General features: G+C 33.9%; 2 long non-coding RNA genes across 3 annotated transcripts; both read right to left on the reverse strand.

Annotated features, from left to right (window-relative positions):
• Positions 1-10,102: 10,102 nt before the first annotated feature.
• LOC110818486 (uncharacterized) lies at positions 10,103-15,862 on the reverse strand. 2 transcript variants are annotated; one of them, XR_002540421.2, is made up of 3 exons: positions 15,537-15,862; positions 12,237-15,361; positions 10,103-10,504 (listed from the first exon to the last, which is right to left on the reverse strand). It is a non-coding gene; the product is annotated as an uncharacterized LOC110818486 (long non-coding RNA). The 2 variants fall into 2 exon arrangements; XR_002540422.2 differs by having other exon boundaries at positions 12,237-15,379.
• A 655-nt stretch (positions 15,863-16,517) lies between these two features.
• LOC148266836 (uncharacterized) lies at positions 16,518-18,037 on the reverse strand. Its single transcript, XR_015817494.1, has 3 exons — positions 17,584-18,037; positions 17,152-17,498; positions 16,518-16,663 (listed from the first exon to the last, which is right to left on the reverse strand). It is a non-coding gene; the product is annotated as an uncharacterized LOC148266836 (long non-coding RNA).
• Positions 18,038-18,659: the final 622 nt, after the last annotated feature.

Consider the following 18,659-nt stretch of genomic DNA (forward strand, 5'->3'; position numbering starts at 1 on the left):
AATTGTTAATGAACACAATACTAAAAGCAAATAAAGATAGATTTGGGTTTATATGAGCCTAAGCTCTTATACCAGATGACGCGGGAGGGTATGGGGAGGATCGAATGAACTCCTATAACCCACTCAACGTTATGCAATACTGAAACTATAATCGCCTAGACAAACCTCTCTATTTAATTGAATCTACAATCCTAAAAGGAATACAAAAACAAAAGATTAAGAAAAATAAAATAAAGAAAGAAAAAACGTCACGGACTTATTGATAAATTGAACCCCGCTCCTTAGTTTCTAAATGCTCCTACTCCTCGAAGAACTTGAAGTAGCTAAATTATAAAAAATACTAATAGACAAAAAACTTAAACTTTTAAGAATTTCTCTCAAATTAATTGTAATTTGTGTGTTGACAACTTATGGGCAAATGTTTATTTACATTATTTCCCGAGGCAATCTAGATGAGTATAAAACTCTTGAATAAATTACTAAAATAATATTTTAGATAAAAATCTATCAAATTTTAGGATAATTATATAATAAAATATTTATTCCATTCCATCTAAATACAAAGAAATTGATTAAATAATTTTAGGGATAAAATTTACAATAAAATAATAATTAAGATAAGGCTCATCTCGTGTGATTTTCATGTAAAACGCATGGAAAAATTAATTTAAACAAGTGAAATTTTAATTTAAAGTACGAGTACTTAAAAAAATGGGTCCCAAAGCCTTTCTAAAACAATAAAATAACTTAATTAATTAAAAAGGTAGAAAACGGGCCAACCTGGTTTAGGTAATCCTGTAAAAGTCCAAAAATAAGGGAATAAAATAATACTGAATTTTATGAATTAACGGAAGTAGTTTAAAGTCTAGGGTGACATTCCTTGCACAGTTTACTTAAGACGCCTAGTAGGGATACGAGAATGCCCTTAGAGAACATAAATGAAAAAGAATAATAAATAAAACTAATGTGATCAACTTCTGGTTGAAATTGGAAAAATGGAGAGGCAATCCTCTAGCTATTTTTTTTGTTGTTTTGGATCCAGTCTTGGGCGTCTTGGTATGAAATGGTTAATAATAAAGGGGTGGGTTACACTAGCTCAATAAGAATATCAACGTCTTACCACTGATACGAAAAATTAAAGGTTTGTAAAAATCGTAAAACAACCAATAGAGCTCATCTTTTTACTAAAAATCGTTTAACTGAAAAATGTTAATTTTCTTAACTCACCTGTAAGTTCCTAAATGTCATTTATGAAAACAAGAATTAGGATAGTAATCTACACTACGTATTCTAAAAGACATGTAATAATTAACCTTTCATTATTCTCCAAAGTTGGGTTCCGATCTTATTCACCTTTATCATGTTAACTTACCCACCGATGTCGCTGGGGGTCTATAGGGATCCCTATTACACGTGAACCAAACATTCATTCCATTAATCAAATAGCCGTCCCCATACCACATCCAATATTGAGCGCCCAAAACATATAACTACCTCAATACCCTGTCCAGTATGAGTGTAATTAAAATAATTCCCAACTCCTTTCTATATGGGACTTCTCAATCACATTCAACTAAGGTAACGTCAACGGAAGGGTTTACTCTATATACCAAGTTTGTACACTCTTTTCCAAGTCACCCGATAAGTCCTTTTTATTTGACATAATTAATTCATGCATGTGCTCTCTTTTATTTACTATTTAGCTCTAAGGGCCTATATATTTATATCACAACCATATGAGTTGAATTTTTAAGATAAGTACATGAAATAGAAATACATTATATTGATAGAAACATATTAAACACACAACGAGATAACGGACAAAATGTTTAGGGGGCCTTACCGCATTCACTGTAGAATTCAGAATAAACATATCAAAATAAACAATATAGTGAATGAAATAGTATAATAACAACTATAGGGATATTAACTGCAATTAAGAACTCAAACAGATGCAAACTGACTAGTTATTTGCTCCATTGGCAACCTGTACTTTAATCAATTAGGGAACAACAGATTAACTAAATTTTTTGTTTATTTATCAGTTTAGCTTTAATTTACCGAATAAAGAAAATGGGTGAGGGATTCTTACCCTGAGTTGGTGTCTGAAATACCACCTTTTTCTCTATGTTTCCAGACGGTTTTCAATTCCTGAATTTCTTGAGTTTTTTTGCTAAAACAAAACTCATGTCAAAATTACATAGAAATACGCAAAAAAGGGTCAAAAAGGGAAAAAATCTCACTGAGAGGTCGGTTTATGATTCTGGTGCTGAGGCGCCGCCATGCTCCACTGCCGGTTCCTCCTTCTACAACGGCTCCTCCTCCTGGTCAGGCCGTTTTCAGCCGATTTCTGATAAAAGCCTATTTAAATTATGATTAGGGTGTGTCTATCATTGGGAAAAAGGGAAAAATTGAAGCTTACCAGTGGTTTTGGCTTTTTGGTGCAGTGGTTTCGTTGAGCTCCACTGTTTTTTCCTCATAGTTGCGGCTTTCCTTCGACTACTCTAACACTAAAAAACATGTTAGATGGCCTAGGATCGAGAACGGGAAAGAATGAGAAAGGATTTTAGGTTCACCAGAGCATTTTTTGATTTCGGGTGCGGCAGCTCAGTCGAGCTCCGCCCTTTGTTTACGACTTTTTCTCAAGTTTTCTTGCATAAAAAAGTGTTTTAAATGGCTTAAAATGGAAAAATGGAATAAACGGGAGAAAATCACACTTACCAATGTCAATTTGGTCTCTGGTGCGGTGATGATTGTGGTTGGGCTTCCCTTCCAGTTGTCCTTATTCTTCTTCTTCAATGAGTAGGTGTGCGGCTAGGGTTAGGGTTTTGGTGGAAGAGGAGTTTAAATACTTCCCTTCTCTCGATCTGGTCCGTCCACTGCCTCTTTAACTGTCTGATTTTTCCTAATAGGGGAACAGATTTGGGTCGTTCGATCGAAAGTGTGTGGACTGTTCAATCGTGGCTAATAGGGAACAAATCTGGGTCGTTTGTGTACATGGGAGTGAGCACAGCCATTGGATCGTTGGGCATACAGATCGCCCACGTGGAGCCCGTGCCAATGTGTCCACCATGTGGCGCGTTTTGACTCACCGTGCTGCTAACGTGGCCATCCTATGTGGCAACATTTTTTTTTTACGATTTAGCCCCTATTTTCAAACTTTCCTTTCAAATACACTCTCCTTTTATTCACAGTTTTGCCATATTTTTCAAAATTGTTTTCAAACTTATCAAAAACCCATATTTCTCAAAACAATTTTAAAAAATTTAAAATTAACTATTATTATTATTATTATTAAAATTAAATTATGTCATCCCGAACTTAAATTTTGGGTTCGGAGTGTTACAACTTTCCTCCTCTTAAGAAAATTTAGTTCCTCAAATTGCTGCCCTCTAGTCAACCAACGGAGGATACGAGGCCCTGAAATCTGATTCCAACTCCTAAGTGGCCTCGTCCTACGAGTGATTTTGTCATAGGACTTTGATAAAAGGGATTTCTCTGTTGCGAAGTACTCTACTCTTTCGATCCAAAATACTAACTAGTATCTCCTCATAAGATAGATCCTCTTGAAGTGAAAGTGGCTTGTAGGACAAAACATGTGAAGGGTCAAAGTTATACTTACGTAGCATTGATACATGGAAGACATTATGGACTCTAAACAGTTCTGGAGGCAGTGCTAGTCTGTAGGTTGATATTCCAATTCTGTCTAAAAGTTTAAATGGTCCAATGAACTAAGGACTTAACTTTTCCCTCTTTCCAAACCTAGTGATGCCCTTAAAGGGGATGACCTTTAGGAACACTCGATTGCCTTTCTCAAATTTCAAATCTCTCATTTGAGTGTCCGCATAACTTTTTTATCTACTCTGGGTCATTTGAATGTTTTTCTTGATCTTGACAATCTTCACTGTAGTCTCATCTATAAGATCTGAGTCAATTAATTTTCTGTTGTCCACCTCTTCCCAACAAATCGATGACCTATAAGGTCGGCCACAAAATGTCACATATGAAGTCATATCAATACTTGTCTGATAATTGTTATTGGAGACAAACTCTATCAGGAGCAGTGGTCATGCTAGTGTCCTCTGAAATCTAGGACACAAGCCCTGAGCATATCTTCCAATGTGCGAATAGTCCACTCTGATTGCCCATCTGTGTGGGGGTAGAATGTTGTGCTAAGAGACAATTTTGTCCCTATTGCTTGTTGAAGACTTGTCCAAAACTGAGAGGTGAACCTAGGGTCCCTGTCCGGTACCACTGTCACTGAAACTCCATGTAGTCTGACAATCTCCCGGATATAGATTTTAGCTAGCTTGTCCAAGGGATCTGTCATTTTGATGGCCAAGAAATGGGAGGGCTTAGTGAGTTAAACAATAATCATCCAGATCGCATTGTATTTCAAACATGCCATAGGCAATCCTGTTATAAAGTCCATGGTGATATATTTCCATTTCCACTCTAGGATTGGTAACAGCTGAAGTAGCTCGCCTGGGTGTTGATGCTCTGCTTTAACCTATTGGTATAAAAGACATTTGGAGACGAAATCAGCAATTTTCCTTTTCATCCCGCTCCACCAGAATCAGGGCTACATGCTTTGGTACATCCAAGTATTTCACAGATAGATGGTGAACTTCAAACTATGAGTCTCTATCATGATATCTTTCTTCAACTCGCTATCACTAGGAATACATAACCTATCTTAAAACCTGAGCAACCTATCTATAGAGACTCAAAATTCTAAATTCGAACCTTGTAGTGTCCTTTCTAAGAGCTACTAGAGTGGGATCAGCTAGTTGAGCACCCTTTATTTTTTGAATTAACTCGGGTTGGACTACTAAGTGGACTAGACATGTGGCCCTTTTCAAGTCTTGGAGCTGTATCTATTATGTGGCTTTTATCATCCTGTACTCATAGATCATTATGTAAGTTAACATACCTATATTCTTCATGCTGAGGGCATCAGGTACAACATTATCCTTGCCCAAGTAGTATAAGATTTTACAGTCATACTCCTTGATAAGTTTTATCCAACACCTCTTATGCATGTTAAGGTCCTTCTGAGCGAACATATGCTTTAGGCTCTTATGGTCTGTATAGATTTCAAATATTTTTCCATATAAGTAATGGTTCCAGGTCTTCAAGGCATGGATAATGGCGATAAGTTCCAAGTCATGGGTGGGGTAATTCTTTTCATGAGCTTTCAACTACCTGGACCTATTTTTAGACAAAAAAAAAGAGATTAATTGTTAATTTGTGGTTTTGCTTGTTTTGCATGTTTTTGTATTTGTAGTTTTAATAAGTTGACTGGTTCTTGATTTCAGGCATGCTATGTGATTTATAAACATTTGATGATTTCATGTAATTAAAATAATATGAAACCGGTAAAGTTACCTGGAAAATAAAAGAAAAAAAAAGAGTAATGTGGAATGAAGCATGAATGGTCCGAATATATATCTATATTAACATGCATAATACATTAAGTGTCCCATTAGGCTTTTTATCTCTGAGGGATATCTGTTTACCTAACGCCATCCAGAGTATATGTTTCTCCCTCCCTCATCTGGTTTGGAAAGATGTAAGAGGACTGCTCCTTGTGGATGATAGCGTACCCTCTGACGAGAGTGGTGACGCAAATATCTATTAAGGGTCACTTTTAGCTAAGTACTGTCGTGACTATAGAATATATGATAGGACCATTATGATCGGTACGACCATGGTCATAGATCGTATCATGGTTTGGCAAGCCAGAAATGTGCCTAAGTAAATTACCGTTATCTATATCTAATATGGTCATTCCACATAGTTAGTTGTAAATTTGTTTCTACCTTCAGAGATGGAAGTTGTAACAACTTCTTTAAGCATGATACGAAAATCTAAGTATTTCATGATTTATTTAATTTTTTCTATCATCTGGTATGATGTGTGTTTGTTTTGTTTATATTAACGTGATATTTTTCTAATAAATAAACTGTTTTTATAATGTAAGATAGGTTTATGAAATAGACAAAGGGTAAGTATTTAATGTTGAATAATTCATTTTAAAACTTTATGATGTTATTTAAATACTTTTTTCCTTACTGAACATATAGAACTCACTCTTTCCATGCCTCTCCTTAGATGAGGAAGAAAATGAGGAACCGCTAGCTGACCTACCTATTGAAGTTTATAAGAATCCCGTGGATCCACAAAACTTGAGTGCATGATTGTTCCCGTACTCTGATGAGTCCAATAGCATAGTGAAAGAAGTTGTCCTCTTTTGTATTTTGACTTTGTATTTTGCAGCCACTTCTAGCCTCACTGATATGTATATAATTGTAACTCATATATATATGTAAGGGATTTGTATTAATTTACTCCGCTGCATATAATTTTTATCATGCACTCATCATTCTATTTCTGTATATGCCATCCACATGCCTTAATTAGCATTTGGGATGTCACAGTGCGGCTAGGGTTAGGGTTTCAGTGGAAGAGGACTTTAAATATTCTCATTCTCTCAATCTGGGCCATCCATTCGGGTCTGCATAGGGCCTCCTTAGCCGTATGATTTTGACTAATAGGGGAACAGATCTACACTGTTCGATCGAAGACGTATGGACTACTCGATTGTGCCTAATGGGAAAACATATCTGGGCTATTCGTGCACGCAGGAGTGAGCACGTGCCGTTGGATCGTCGGGCATGTAGATTGCCCGCGTAGAGCCCGTGCCAGTGTGTTCGCCACGCGGCGTATTCTGATTTATCGTGCTACTGACATGGCCATCCTACTTGGTAGTATTTTCTCTTTTTGCGATTTGGCCCCTGTTTTCAACCTTTCCTTTCAAATATACTCTCCTTTTATTCATAGTTTTGCCTTGTTTTCCCAAAATATTTTTCAAACTCATCCAAAACCCATATTTCTCAAAACAATTCTAAAAAATTTAAAATTAACTATTTTTATTGTTGTTATTAAAATTAAATTATTCATCCAGAGCCTAAATTCTAGGCTCAGGATGTTTACAAACCTGGTCAGGTCGGTCTGCATGGGCCGTGGGTCGTGCACTGGGCTTGTCCCAGGCCCCTCCACGAAGAGTGTGCACATTCATTTGTTATATTAACATGTTATCCTACACTGATATCAATATTAATCGATGTATTTATAGCTAGTACATAAATTTATTTATTCTTTTAAAGTATGTAAATTATCTATTACTAGATTTATTATATTTTACAAATAAATTATCTTTTCAATTTTTTATTTATATTGATTAGTTATGTGGACTTCTTTTAATACCACAAATGATGATGCACTTTTTATAGACCCATTTAGGTTAATCTTATAATATATTAAAATAATTTAGTAATTTTATGCAATAATTAATGAACTACATAAAATTACTGGATTACTATAAAATATTACAACTCTAACATAAATTCTTGTATCTTCTGGACATCATAAATTTTCATGGATAATTCTATCAGTATCATAAAGGAAAAAAAATGACGTGATCCTAGATGAATCAAACTTAGTTTAAATTATGCAATTCCGCATCAAGGAAGAATCCTGCAGGCCCCGTCTCAAACAGACAAATGAGTCTAGAATCATTTTATTTTATTAGTGGGATCAGTTCAAACAAGAAAGTTAATTCCGGTTTCCTAAATGGGAATACTATGAATAGGAGAGTAAATTCTAGTTTCTTAAATGAGAAATCTCTGAACAGGAAAATAACTTCATCTCTAACTACTTTCCTAAATATGACTATTCCAATGAGTGGGTCAAGTTCGTTCAAGTAAAATTCAAGTAATGCTTCATGGGTTTGGAGAATTTACAAGGCAAAAAGAAAAAGCCATTTATAGCCCAACCCAAGGTGTCCCAGAGACCTCATGCCCAAAATGGACCAAGGCCCAAAAGAGATCCATGGACAATATGTCTCGCACATGTACTTCTCCTATTTCACATGTGTGGGTTGCCACATGTGCGAGAAGGACAACTCGCACATGCGAGTCCTCAACTTGCTTAAAGAGACCTAAACCCGATGGCTCCTCCATGAGTTGAATTAGAGTCCTTTGTGGATTCTAATAAATAAAAACTCGAAGGAAAAAAAACCTAGAGAAGAATCCTAGCGCAAAAAGGAGTCACGGGAAACATATGGGGAAGCTATTCAATCCAAAAGAGACTTCTACATATTTCTTTTCCTAATCCAACATGTGATTTTTATGGTAGATTTTTCAAGAAGAAGTCTTCATCAACTTGAAGTCTACATGGAGATTAAAGATATATGAGAAATATGGAGATAAAGATAAGATTTATCTAATATTATTAAACCTTATCCATATGGTTAATTAATTATTATTTTAGGATTAGGATAAGGATTTGATTTCTAATTAGATTTGTACTAAAATTTGGATAAAAAATCTACATCTGATTCCAATTAGAAGTGGAAAATAAAAACCTATATAAAGGTTCAAGTTCAAGTGTTGTGATGTATTGTTTTTTATAATATTTTTTTGGAATAATTTTGAAATAATATTGAATTAAAAATAAATTAATTATTAAACTTTTGATGCAGATTGTTTTGTTGAAGAAAAGATGAAAAAGAAGCTAAAAAGAAAAGAAGAAGAAGTCAAAAGCCCAAACCATAGAAGTCCAAGCCCAAATTTATAGCACCCCATCCAAGTAGCCACACACACACACAAAAAGAGAGGAAGAAGCAGCAGAAAAAAAAGAGTTAAAGAAAGAAAACTTCATCTCCTCTCTGGTAGCCACTTATTTAAAGGAGATAAAAGGAAAAAAAAAAGTGAAGAAGAGGAGATCTATAGACAGAGAGGAAGTTGCCAGCGAGTCAAGCAGAAAAGATAGCAGAGTTGGTGGAGAGAGCTAGACGCAGAAGTTTACAGAAACTTGCAGAAGCAAAGTTGCGTGTGGTTAGAGAAGAAGCAGAAACACGGTGACCTGAGCAGAAAGGCAGAACCAGAAAGCAGAAGCAGATGTTAAGCCAAGCAGAATGGAGAGAAGCTGAAAAAATGGATTAATCAATTAATTTATTTATTTAATTTTTAATTAGTATATTTCTGGGATAGAAATTTTCATGAAATTTTTTTTATAAAACCCAAATGCTAGTGTTTGAATTTTTTTAATAAATTTATTCTTAATTATTATATGATTATATTTCTCTCTAATATAATTGTTGTTTTTCAATCCACCATGTCTGGCTAAATTTTTTTCGCCAGATTAATTAACGTGACCTGAATTAAAGATAAATTTATGATTTAATTTTTACTTTTATTTTACTTGCAATTCAATAATATTGAACTTAATTAGGTTGTGAAAATTGACCAGCTAATAACTTTATTTGTAATTGATGGTTTTAGAGTAATGAGAGTGAAATTTTATCAATTAAACATATAATGTTAAGTATTAAAGGAGTAATATAGTCGAATTAATATAGATTAATCAAATTATCACATATTTAATTAAATCAAATTAATAATTATTATAAAATATTAGCTGTTGTTAATTGATAGATTTAGAAAATAGTAAAAAGGAAACCAAAAGAACATTAGGATAGTTTGATCATCGCAGACTAGATTAAATCGATTTTGAAATTAAAACTCGAATATACACAAGATTTAGGTTAAATCAATTACTCTTGTGCATCTCCATTGATAATTTTTTTTTTAATTTAATTATTATGCTTTAGTTAAATTATTTTAAAATCTTTCTTGTATAAATTTAATTTCAATTTTTAAATAATAATAAAATTTTTATAATTTTGGTACTTGATAGATAATTCCTGTGGAACAATACTCTATTAATCACTTTATTATTTGAACGATTTCGTGCACTTGCAAATTCGTCTATCAAATTTTTGGTGCTGTTGTCGGGGATTGTTAATATCAATATCAATACTATCTAGAGTTTATTTTCTTGTTTCTAGTTTACTTACATCTTAGTTTTTATTTTCATTTTTATCTTAATTTATTTTATTATTTTTAATTCAACTGTTAATTTTTTTATTTTGTTAATTTTGTTAATTTTTTTACTGACTGTAAACATGCTATATCAAGAAATCACAAGATAAACAGAAGATCATAGGGTATAAACAGTACGGAAACTAGGACATCAATGCCGGCGAAAACCACAACTAGCTCTGTAGCAAGTTCAAAAGTTGATTTACATCAACAATCCATGTCAATCAAGGCATTGTTGATTCTGCAGGCATATGGAATTCATTTGTGCAATAAACACAACATTACGTTTCTAAAGCCACATGTTGAATGAAAGCACCAAGAAGGTGTCACCCATGAACAAATGATTACCTTACAAGATAAAAGCTCTATGACACCCACAAAACCAAACTCTTCGTCGCTGGCAAAAGTGTGGCAAGTAATCAAAAGAATATGATACACAATCAAAGATATCTGTCCCATGAAAAGGGCTTTATACCCTATTGAAAGTTCTTTTATTCCTATCATCCATGGTATCCCAAGTGATGAAGAGTGAAATAGCACTTTTAGCCTTGTGCTTTCTGTATAGCAAGCAACAGATCCTCATCAGGTGTTATTGAAATTTGTTTTTCATCAGACATGTACAATTCAACTAAAATCACATATCTTCATATTCCAAATCCAAAAATGTTAAAATGATCTCAATTTTGTGTAATATATTACCATTCATAACATGACATCGTTAAAAAAAATCCTATAAAAGAAACATTGTTAAATAAAAGGAGTAGTCAATAGCGTTGAGAAAACTACATTATGCCCCTCGAAGCAACCTGTAGTTAGTGAAAAGAATAATCAACAATCTGCCTACAAAAAATTAAATAAGTTCAAGAGATCTTTTTCAGCTGAACTATCAACAGATCCTTCCTCCTTATCCAACAATGGTAAGTCCTGTTGTCATCTAAAATGGTTGTATGAAACTTAACAAACATTTTGCATGTTCTAACAATTTGTTGGTCAATTCAAAAAAATTAATTGAAATGCTACAATCGGTTATATAGTTGGCTTTACAATATATAACTAGTGCCGAATCATCAAAAACATCGTACTAAGGGCAAAATCCTCCTTTTAATTCACAAGATCTCAAGGAAATCACATTATCTAAATCTATTGTATAGTAACTAACTGCTTCTACCATAATGGTTGATTTTCTCTTAGTTCATAACATGATAATTCAGAAACAATTAGTTGAATAAGCAATAATACAAAATCTTTAAGCTAATAGAAAAAGTAAACTTGAAATTGAAAAAGGAAAATGGAAATGATGCAACCCACAATGATAATGATTGGCAATCTGCAATCACAGAGGTCAAAAACACAACTGCAATCAGAGAATTGTTACAACTGACAAGCATGCGGAGTGAAGTACTCAATCATGAGAAAATATCTATTGACTTCTAGATATGAGCCATTGGAATAACAACGGAATAGCACCCAACTAGTTATAGTATCTCTAGAAATCCTATTATGACTAGAATGCTAAATAGGAAATGACAATTAAATAGAAATCTTAACTAAACAATGAATAAACAACCCAATTAAAAAGATTACGGCCTACACTAATAATAAGATGGAAAAAATATTCTCAGATGGTTTGCATAAAAGAAGGACCCAACTTCATTATTTATACTACATTCTCTAACATGATCTTATATGCCAAGGAGGGATGTTAAGTTTAGTAATATGAGTTGGAAGACAAAGAGAGATTACTAGACTCAGCATAATTTGAACTTGCCAAGTATGTCAAAAAGAATAGTAAACAGAACTAAGAGAATATATGAGGTTCCCAAGATTTGAACTTAGGCATCAAGTTCCAATACCAAAAGTGCATAGTGGAAGTGCAGTGAGACTACATGCGGGTTCAGGGTTGAACATGACTTTAATACTATGAAAAATAATTAATGAGATAACTACTTACCCCAAAAACTTCTTTTAGAAGATTTTATGAGCAAATTGATCATGATTGAAGGATCGAGATTGATCAACACATAAAATCCCTTTAATAACTAGGTGCTAAGTCTAGTTCAACAAATTCTAAAGTTTCACAAAAAATCGTTCCAGAATCAAATCCCTAAAACAAGAACTGATTAATCATATCTAGAAACACAAGATGCAAATTAAATACTGTAGATTCAAAAGATTCAAAATCCATGAGAGAGGAGAGAAAGAGAGAGCATAAAAATGGTAATTCACAAGTTGATGGCGATGATGAGATGATGGAGACGAGCAAACAAGATAAAAAGCATGAAGTTTTACCTGACATTGATGAGGATTGCACCAATGGACGAAGATCATATCGACCGCCACCTCTCCGCTCCATCTCCTCCTTTTCTTGTTTTCTCAATCTCAAAGGAAATTAGGGTTCCGACCATTTATACTCATTAACTCAAGAAAGATACCATAATGGCACACTTATAGTGGATAGATCCTTGCCATAGACACGTCATGTGACACCCTGTCAACTTTATCACACTAGTGTTTTCGAACTCCGACATTAATTTGTACATACCCTTCTTGTTTCAGCTTAATTACGCATTTCTAGAAGGACCCCAAAAGAGATGCACCAACAGCAAATTAAGAGAGTGCTGCCCGCATTTAGAAAAATGAGGAATATAATACAAATGAGATCAATGAACTTTCCCAAGTCCTATGTAGAAGAAAAAAGATAACCCTTAAACAAGAAACAGAAGGTCTAGAACCGTATATGCCCAAGTCTACCAGAAGAGGCTGCAACATCGTCTGAAACCCTTTCCATTGCTTGTCTTTTAGATATCCAATAGTGTGAAACAAAATAAGTTTTTTCCTTCTATTATTGCCCGGATACCTTCCCACACTTGGAGCTTATCCTGAAACCACTGACCAGAATGATATCAAGTCTCAGTCACCCATAATAAAGATAACATTATATCTTCCCCTTCTTTTCTTAGATTTTCATCAGTTAAAATCCTCCTAATCACGACTCCCCTCCCATTGCAGAAAAAGATAATTCTAGATAAATTCATCTTCAGCTTAATTAACCTCCAACAGAATCCCCCAAGACAGAATTTTTCTAATGGCTTTCTGAGCTCTACAATAGAAAATGTATTTTAAGAGTGTACTTTTTTTAATAATTTTACAATTATCAAATTATCCTTAAAAAAGGAAAAAGCACAGAATTGTAAATACTCTCCTTCCAGTCAGCACTATTCCCCCATCAAACTCACAACGCCACTTCCCTCACCACATTATTTCAGTGTCCAGTTCAAGATATTGGATTTCCATATAGGAGGCTGGGCCGATTCTACCACTACACATGGGAATAGGAAGGGAGCTACTAACTTCTCCAGATAACAAGGGAAAGAAGAACAGGAGAGCTTGATGGCATATTTACACATTACTGTGAGAAGGAGGCATTGCAACTATATTACCAGATCAAAAAGGAAAGAGAATATTAAACCTGCACCTTTCTGAAGGAAATACTTGGTTGGCATTACAACATGCATGAGGAGAAACAAGTGAGAGTAGGGATAAGACATTGTGGCACGCAACAGTGTCAAACAATGCATCAAACATTCAGGTTGGGTTCCAAAATGTCCAAACAATTTTAAATATTATCCATTATTTTCATAAAATTTAAGAGTTTTGAAACTTTTAGAGTATTTTTTATTTATTTTCTAAATAAATAAAATATAATAAAAAGATGTCGGAAATATAATTTCTATAAGAATTTTCACAGTAAAATGCACATGAACAAACATGCATAATCTCCACACAAGCTATGCCACAATAATAAAGTACCATTGTTTACAGCTGAAACTGGTAGTTCGCCAGTAGAATGACTTATGGTTATTTTCTTTTTCATTTTTTTTTTAAGAAAAAGAAAGAAAGAGAAAAACAATAGAAAAATGGCAAGGTATCATCATATATAAAGAAAGAAAACAAGTTAGAAAAGGGGGGAAAAAAATAGAGGAAAAAGGGGTAAATTTTGTAAAAATTGAATGGGAAACTATTTAATGACAGTTTCCCAATTACTTTGCAAAATAGTCAATGGCAAGCCCACTTAGCCCCCTAAGAGGCTATATACAGATCATTCTACCCCAAATAGCATTTGTAGGATTAACACATTAATTAAAAGTTGTGGATTGTGTTCCAACCACAAAGCCCAGCACTCAGCAAAAGGTGCCTTTCTCCAAAGCACTTTACATCATTTATTCTTCACCCAAACTCTCAAATAGGCAGAGAAAAAAAAACCTCAAGAGTGGGTGGGAATCCCCAACTCTCCTCAAAGAGGCTGAATATATTGGGTAAAAATAAATGAAAAAATTATCCATTAAATGTAAAAATTTATTAAAAACAAATAAAGATATTTCTAGAGGCACAAAGGGGTTGCCACCCATTTATGGGCTCATAAATTAGAAAATTAAAAGAGGAACTCTGGTAAAATATCACCTAAAAGAGTTCTGATAGAGGATAGAATCATCTTTAGACAAAATACTCAACTTTTTTGGTTTGTTGCAGAGGGATCAAAATATTTACAATTTGGACCAACTATCGCCTACTCCTTTCTCTCCAAATAGTGCAAGAAATGACATGAGGAATAAGAGATACAAGCTTCTTCTTTCTATCATGACAGTGATTACCGTAACAGCATAGTAGCTACATTACTAATAGATCCACCCGTCACTCACTGGATTCCTGAAAGGGAAGCCTTCTCGCTTGAAGACACAACAAAAGATGGTTAGGGATTTGAAATAGCAGAACAAAAGAGACAACTATTAGCAATGATGCCTTCCTCTTACTGAAGTTACCCATGGTAAAGGATACACTCCCATGTTGCTTCCTAGATAAAGAAAGAAACTCCAGGGGAAGCCTTCTACTTCCAAATAGGCTTTCCAGGCCAACTGTGAAGGAGAGTATCCAGCTGAAATTAGCAATATATCAAGATTTTGACAACAAGTTCCATCCTTAGAAACATTCCAAATTGGGGCATTTTCCATACCAGATCCGTAGAATCTTTCTCAGGGGCAGGAATATAATTCCCATACTCCTCAATCTCCAAAGGTTTATGACAAGGTTGATTACAATCGTTCACTTAATTAAAAGCTAAGTAAAAGATTGTAAGAAGACACGTTTGCAAAGCAGAGTCACTATATCATACATTGTCCAAAAATCCCAATCTTTGCCCATTGCCAGTTACAAAATGCACGAGATGAATACTACCAACCAAGTCTTTCTTTCAGTACCGAAGGCATCTCCGTCATCCAACGCCCACCATAACACCATATCTAGCCTTGACAATCTTCCAACACAACTTTCCATTGCTAGAATAAACCTCCACAACCATTAAAATGGAGAGCCTTATTGGAGGTGACAAAGGATTTAACGCCTAATCCTTCTGCAGGCTGCAGTTCAAGAGAATCCTGTTTAACCAAATGGAATTTTCCTCAACTCTGTCTCCCCCACGGGAAGGAGACTAATACTTTTAAGGTGTAAAATCTTTGAAAATGATATATATATATATATAGCATAAGAAAAGAATGAAGCAACATAAGAAAATACTAAAACTCGCTCTCACACCTCGTTTTCCTCTGGTCCATGGCATCCTCCTGCCACCGAGAAAGCTATTAGGAAATCCTTTGATGTGGTGGTTCAGGAAACACAATTATCTGGAAGAAAAGAGATAGAAGACACTCCATCTGCCTTTTCGATGCCAAGATCTGCTTGGTTCTTGAACTCAATTCTCGATTTGGTTAGTATTGCGGTATTCGGCCATGATACATACTCCGAATGCGTCCTTGTTACATGGCCAAGCTACTTTGACCTTGATTAGCTATTTTAGGAATGGTCTCTCCAACTGCAAGGATGATGGTGGTGGAAGCTTATTATTTATTTTTTAACATTTTTGTTTTAAATTTAAACTAATTCTATTTATTATACATATTCTTGTTGGGCTTTCACTAAGTCCAAGCCCGTCCAACCCCACGTTAGTTATTATTATAATTTATCTTTTTATTTTGGTTAATTATTTCTATATTGATATTTTTCAAGAAATTTAAATTTAATATTTCATTATTTTTTATAATTAAAATTTTACAATTTTGACTTATTTGCCTAGTACCATAATTTGTTGAGATCTTATCATAATCATTGTCAGATATATAATTTTTTTAAAAAAATTTATAATTAATTATCTTAATTTATTATTTAAAAGCACAAATCTACTTCTTTAATCTCCTCATCATTTAATACATCGGAATGATTTATATTATTTTATTTATGATGATTTTTCTCTTTAGAACTAATTTTTTTATTATATTTAATTCATACTTTACATTCATTTGTTATATTAATATATTATCTTATAATGATATTAATATTAGTCGATATATTTATAGTTAGTACATAAAATTACTGAATTACTATAAAATATTACAACTCTAACATAAATTCATGTATCTCCTGGATATCATAAATTTTCATGGATAATTGACGCAGGAGGGTATGGGAGGATCAAATCAACTCCCAACGTATGCAATAACAAAACTTTAACAGCCTAAATAAACCCGCCCTCTAATTGAATCTATAATTCTACAAGGAATATAAAAATAAAGAATATAAAAAATAAAATAATAAAAGAAAAAATACCACAGACTTACTGATAAATTGATCTCCGCTCTTTGGTTCAACAAGACTTTTGAAAACATCTGCTCCTCAAAGAATTTGAAGAAGCTAAATTAGCAAAAATGCTAATAAAAAAAAATGTCTAAACTTTTAAGAATTTCTCTCAAATTGATTATAATTTGTGTGTTTAAAACTTATGAGCAAATGTCTATTTATGTTCTTTCCCAGGATAATCTAGATGAGTACAAAACTCTTGAATAAATTAATAAAATAATATTTTAGATAAAATTCTATCGAATTTTACGATAATTATACAATAAAATATTTATTTCATCTCATCTAAATATAAAAAAAATAATTAAATCATTTTAGGGATATAATTTATAATAAAATGATAATTAAAATAAGATAAAACTCATTCCATATGAATTCTATGTAAAACACATGGAAAAATTAATTTAAGCATGTGAGATTTTAATTAAAAACATAGGTAATTAAAAAGTGAATCCTAAAATTTTTTTAAAAATAATAAAATAACTTAATTAATTAAAAAGGTGGAGAACGGGCTGACCTGGTTTGGGCAAACTGGGCAGGCCCGCGGGTTGGGCCGTGGGTCGCGTTTGGGTCGGTCCTGGGACCGTCTGCACATGGCGCGCACATTCAGCCCTTAGGGCTTGCGCGCGAGCAACAGACTCCACGAGTGATACTTGCAAGCTTTCTGGGTCATGCGATAAAGCTGTTGGGTCCGCCTGTGTATGTGCCTTGCAATGCACATGTGCATGTCACGCGCATGTGGTCTGTGCACACTTGGTTCACGTGGGTCATCTTCCTCGAGCGTGGGTTTTCTTATAATTCTTAAAACTCATTAATCTTACTTGGGGCTTAAGTCTTTTGGCTTGAACAAACTTGGTCTATCTCCTGGAATAATCTCAATTAGGAGAGTAAATAGGGATGAAATTATTTTTTTATTCTGAACGTTCCTATTTAGAAAGTTGGAACTTACTTTTCTGTTTCAGTCGGGACCTACTGGATTCCTCTTGGATGCAGATGAGCATCTTTGACACCAAATTTGAGCTATCAAAAATGTGACATCTCCGGTGTCAATTAAGGCAAATGGGTGTCATATATAAATTCATAATAACGAATACATGATAATATTTATGCAGTGGAATCAAAGTTTAACAAATTTCTTACAAATATATATATATATATATATAAATAATGTTCCAAATACATACATCACTGAGGCCAGAAGTGGCTTGACAAGACTTCTGAATACTCCTGCTCCTCGAAGAGCTTGAAGAAATTAAATTAGCAAAAATGCTAATAGAAGAAAAGACTAAACTTTCAAGAATTTCTCTCAAATTGATTGTAATTTGTGTGTTTATAACTTGTAGGCAAATGTCTATTTATATTCTTTCTCGGGATAATCTAGATGAGTACAAAATTCTTGAATAAATTAATAAAATAATATTTTAGATAAAATTTTATCTAATTTTAAAATAATTACATAATAAAATATTTATTCAATTCCATCTAAATACAAAGAAATTAATTAAATAACTTTAGGGATATAATTTACAATAAAATAATAATTAAAATAAGATAAGACTTATCTCATGTGATTTTCATGTAAAACACTTGGGGAAATTAGTTTAAGCATATAGGATTTTAATTTAAAATATGAATTAATTAAAAAGTGGGACTCAAAACCTTTTTAAAAATAATAAAATAACTTAATTAATTAAAAAAGTTGAGAACAGGCCGACCTGGTTTGGGCAACCCGTGCTGGCTGGTCCGTACGGGCAGCAGATAGCGAGCCCGCGAGTTGGGCCATGGGTCTTGTGCTAGGCTGGTCCCAGCCTGTCCGCATGGAGTGCACACATTCGGCCCTTTGGGTCTGCGCGCGAGTGGCGGGCTCCACAAGTAATGTTTGCAGGCCTTTTGGGTCGTGTGCCGGAGCTGCTGGGTCTACCTATGCAGGAGCCTTGCAACTCACATGCTCATATCACGCACATGTGGCCTGTGCACACTTGGTTCACATTGGTCATCTTCCTCGAGCGTGGGCTTTCTTACAAT

This window comes from Carica papaya, chromosome 3, assembly GCF_054855325.1.
Source record: "Carica papaya isolate Zhongbai chromosome 3, ASM5485532v1, whole genome shotgun sequence".
NCBI classification, from domain to species: Eukaryota; Viridiplantae; Streptophyta; class Magnoliopsida; order Brassicales; family Caricaceae; genus Carica; species Carica papaya.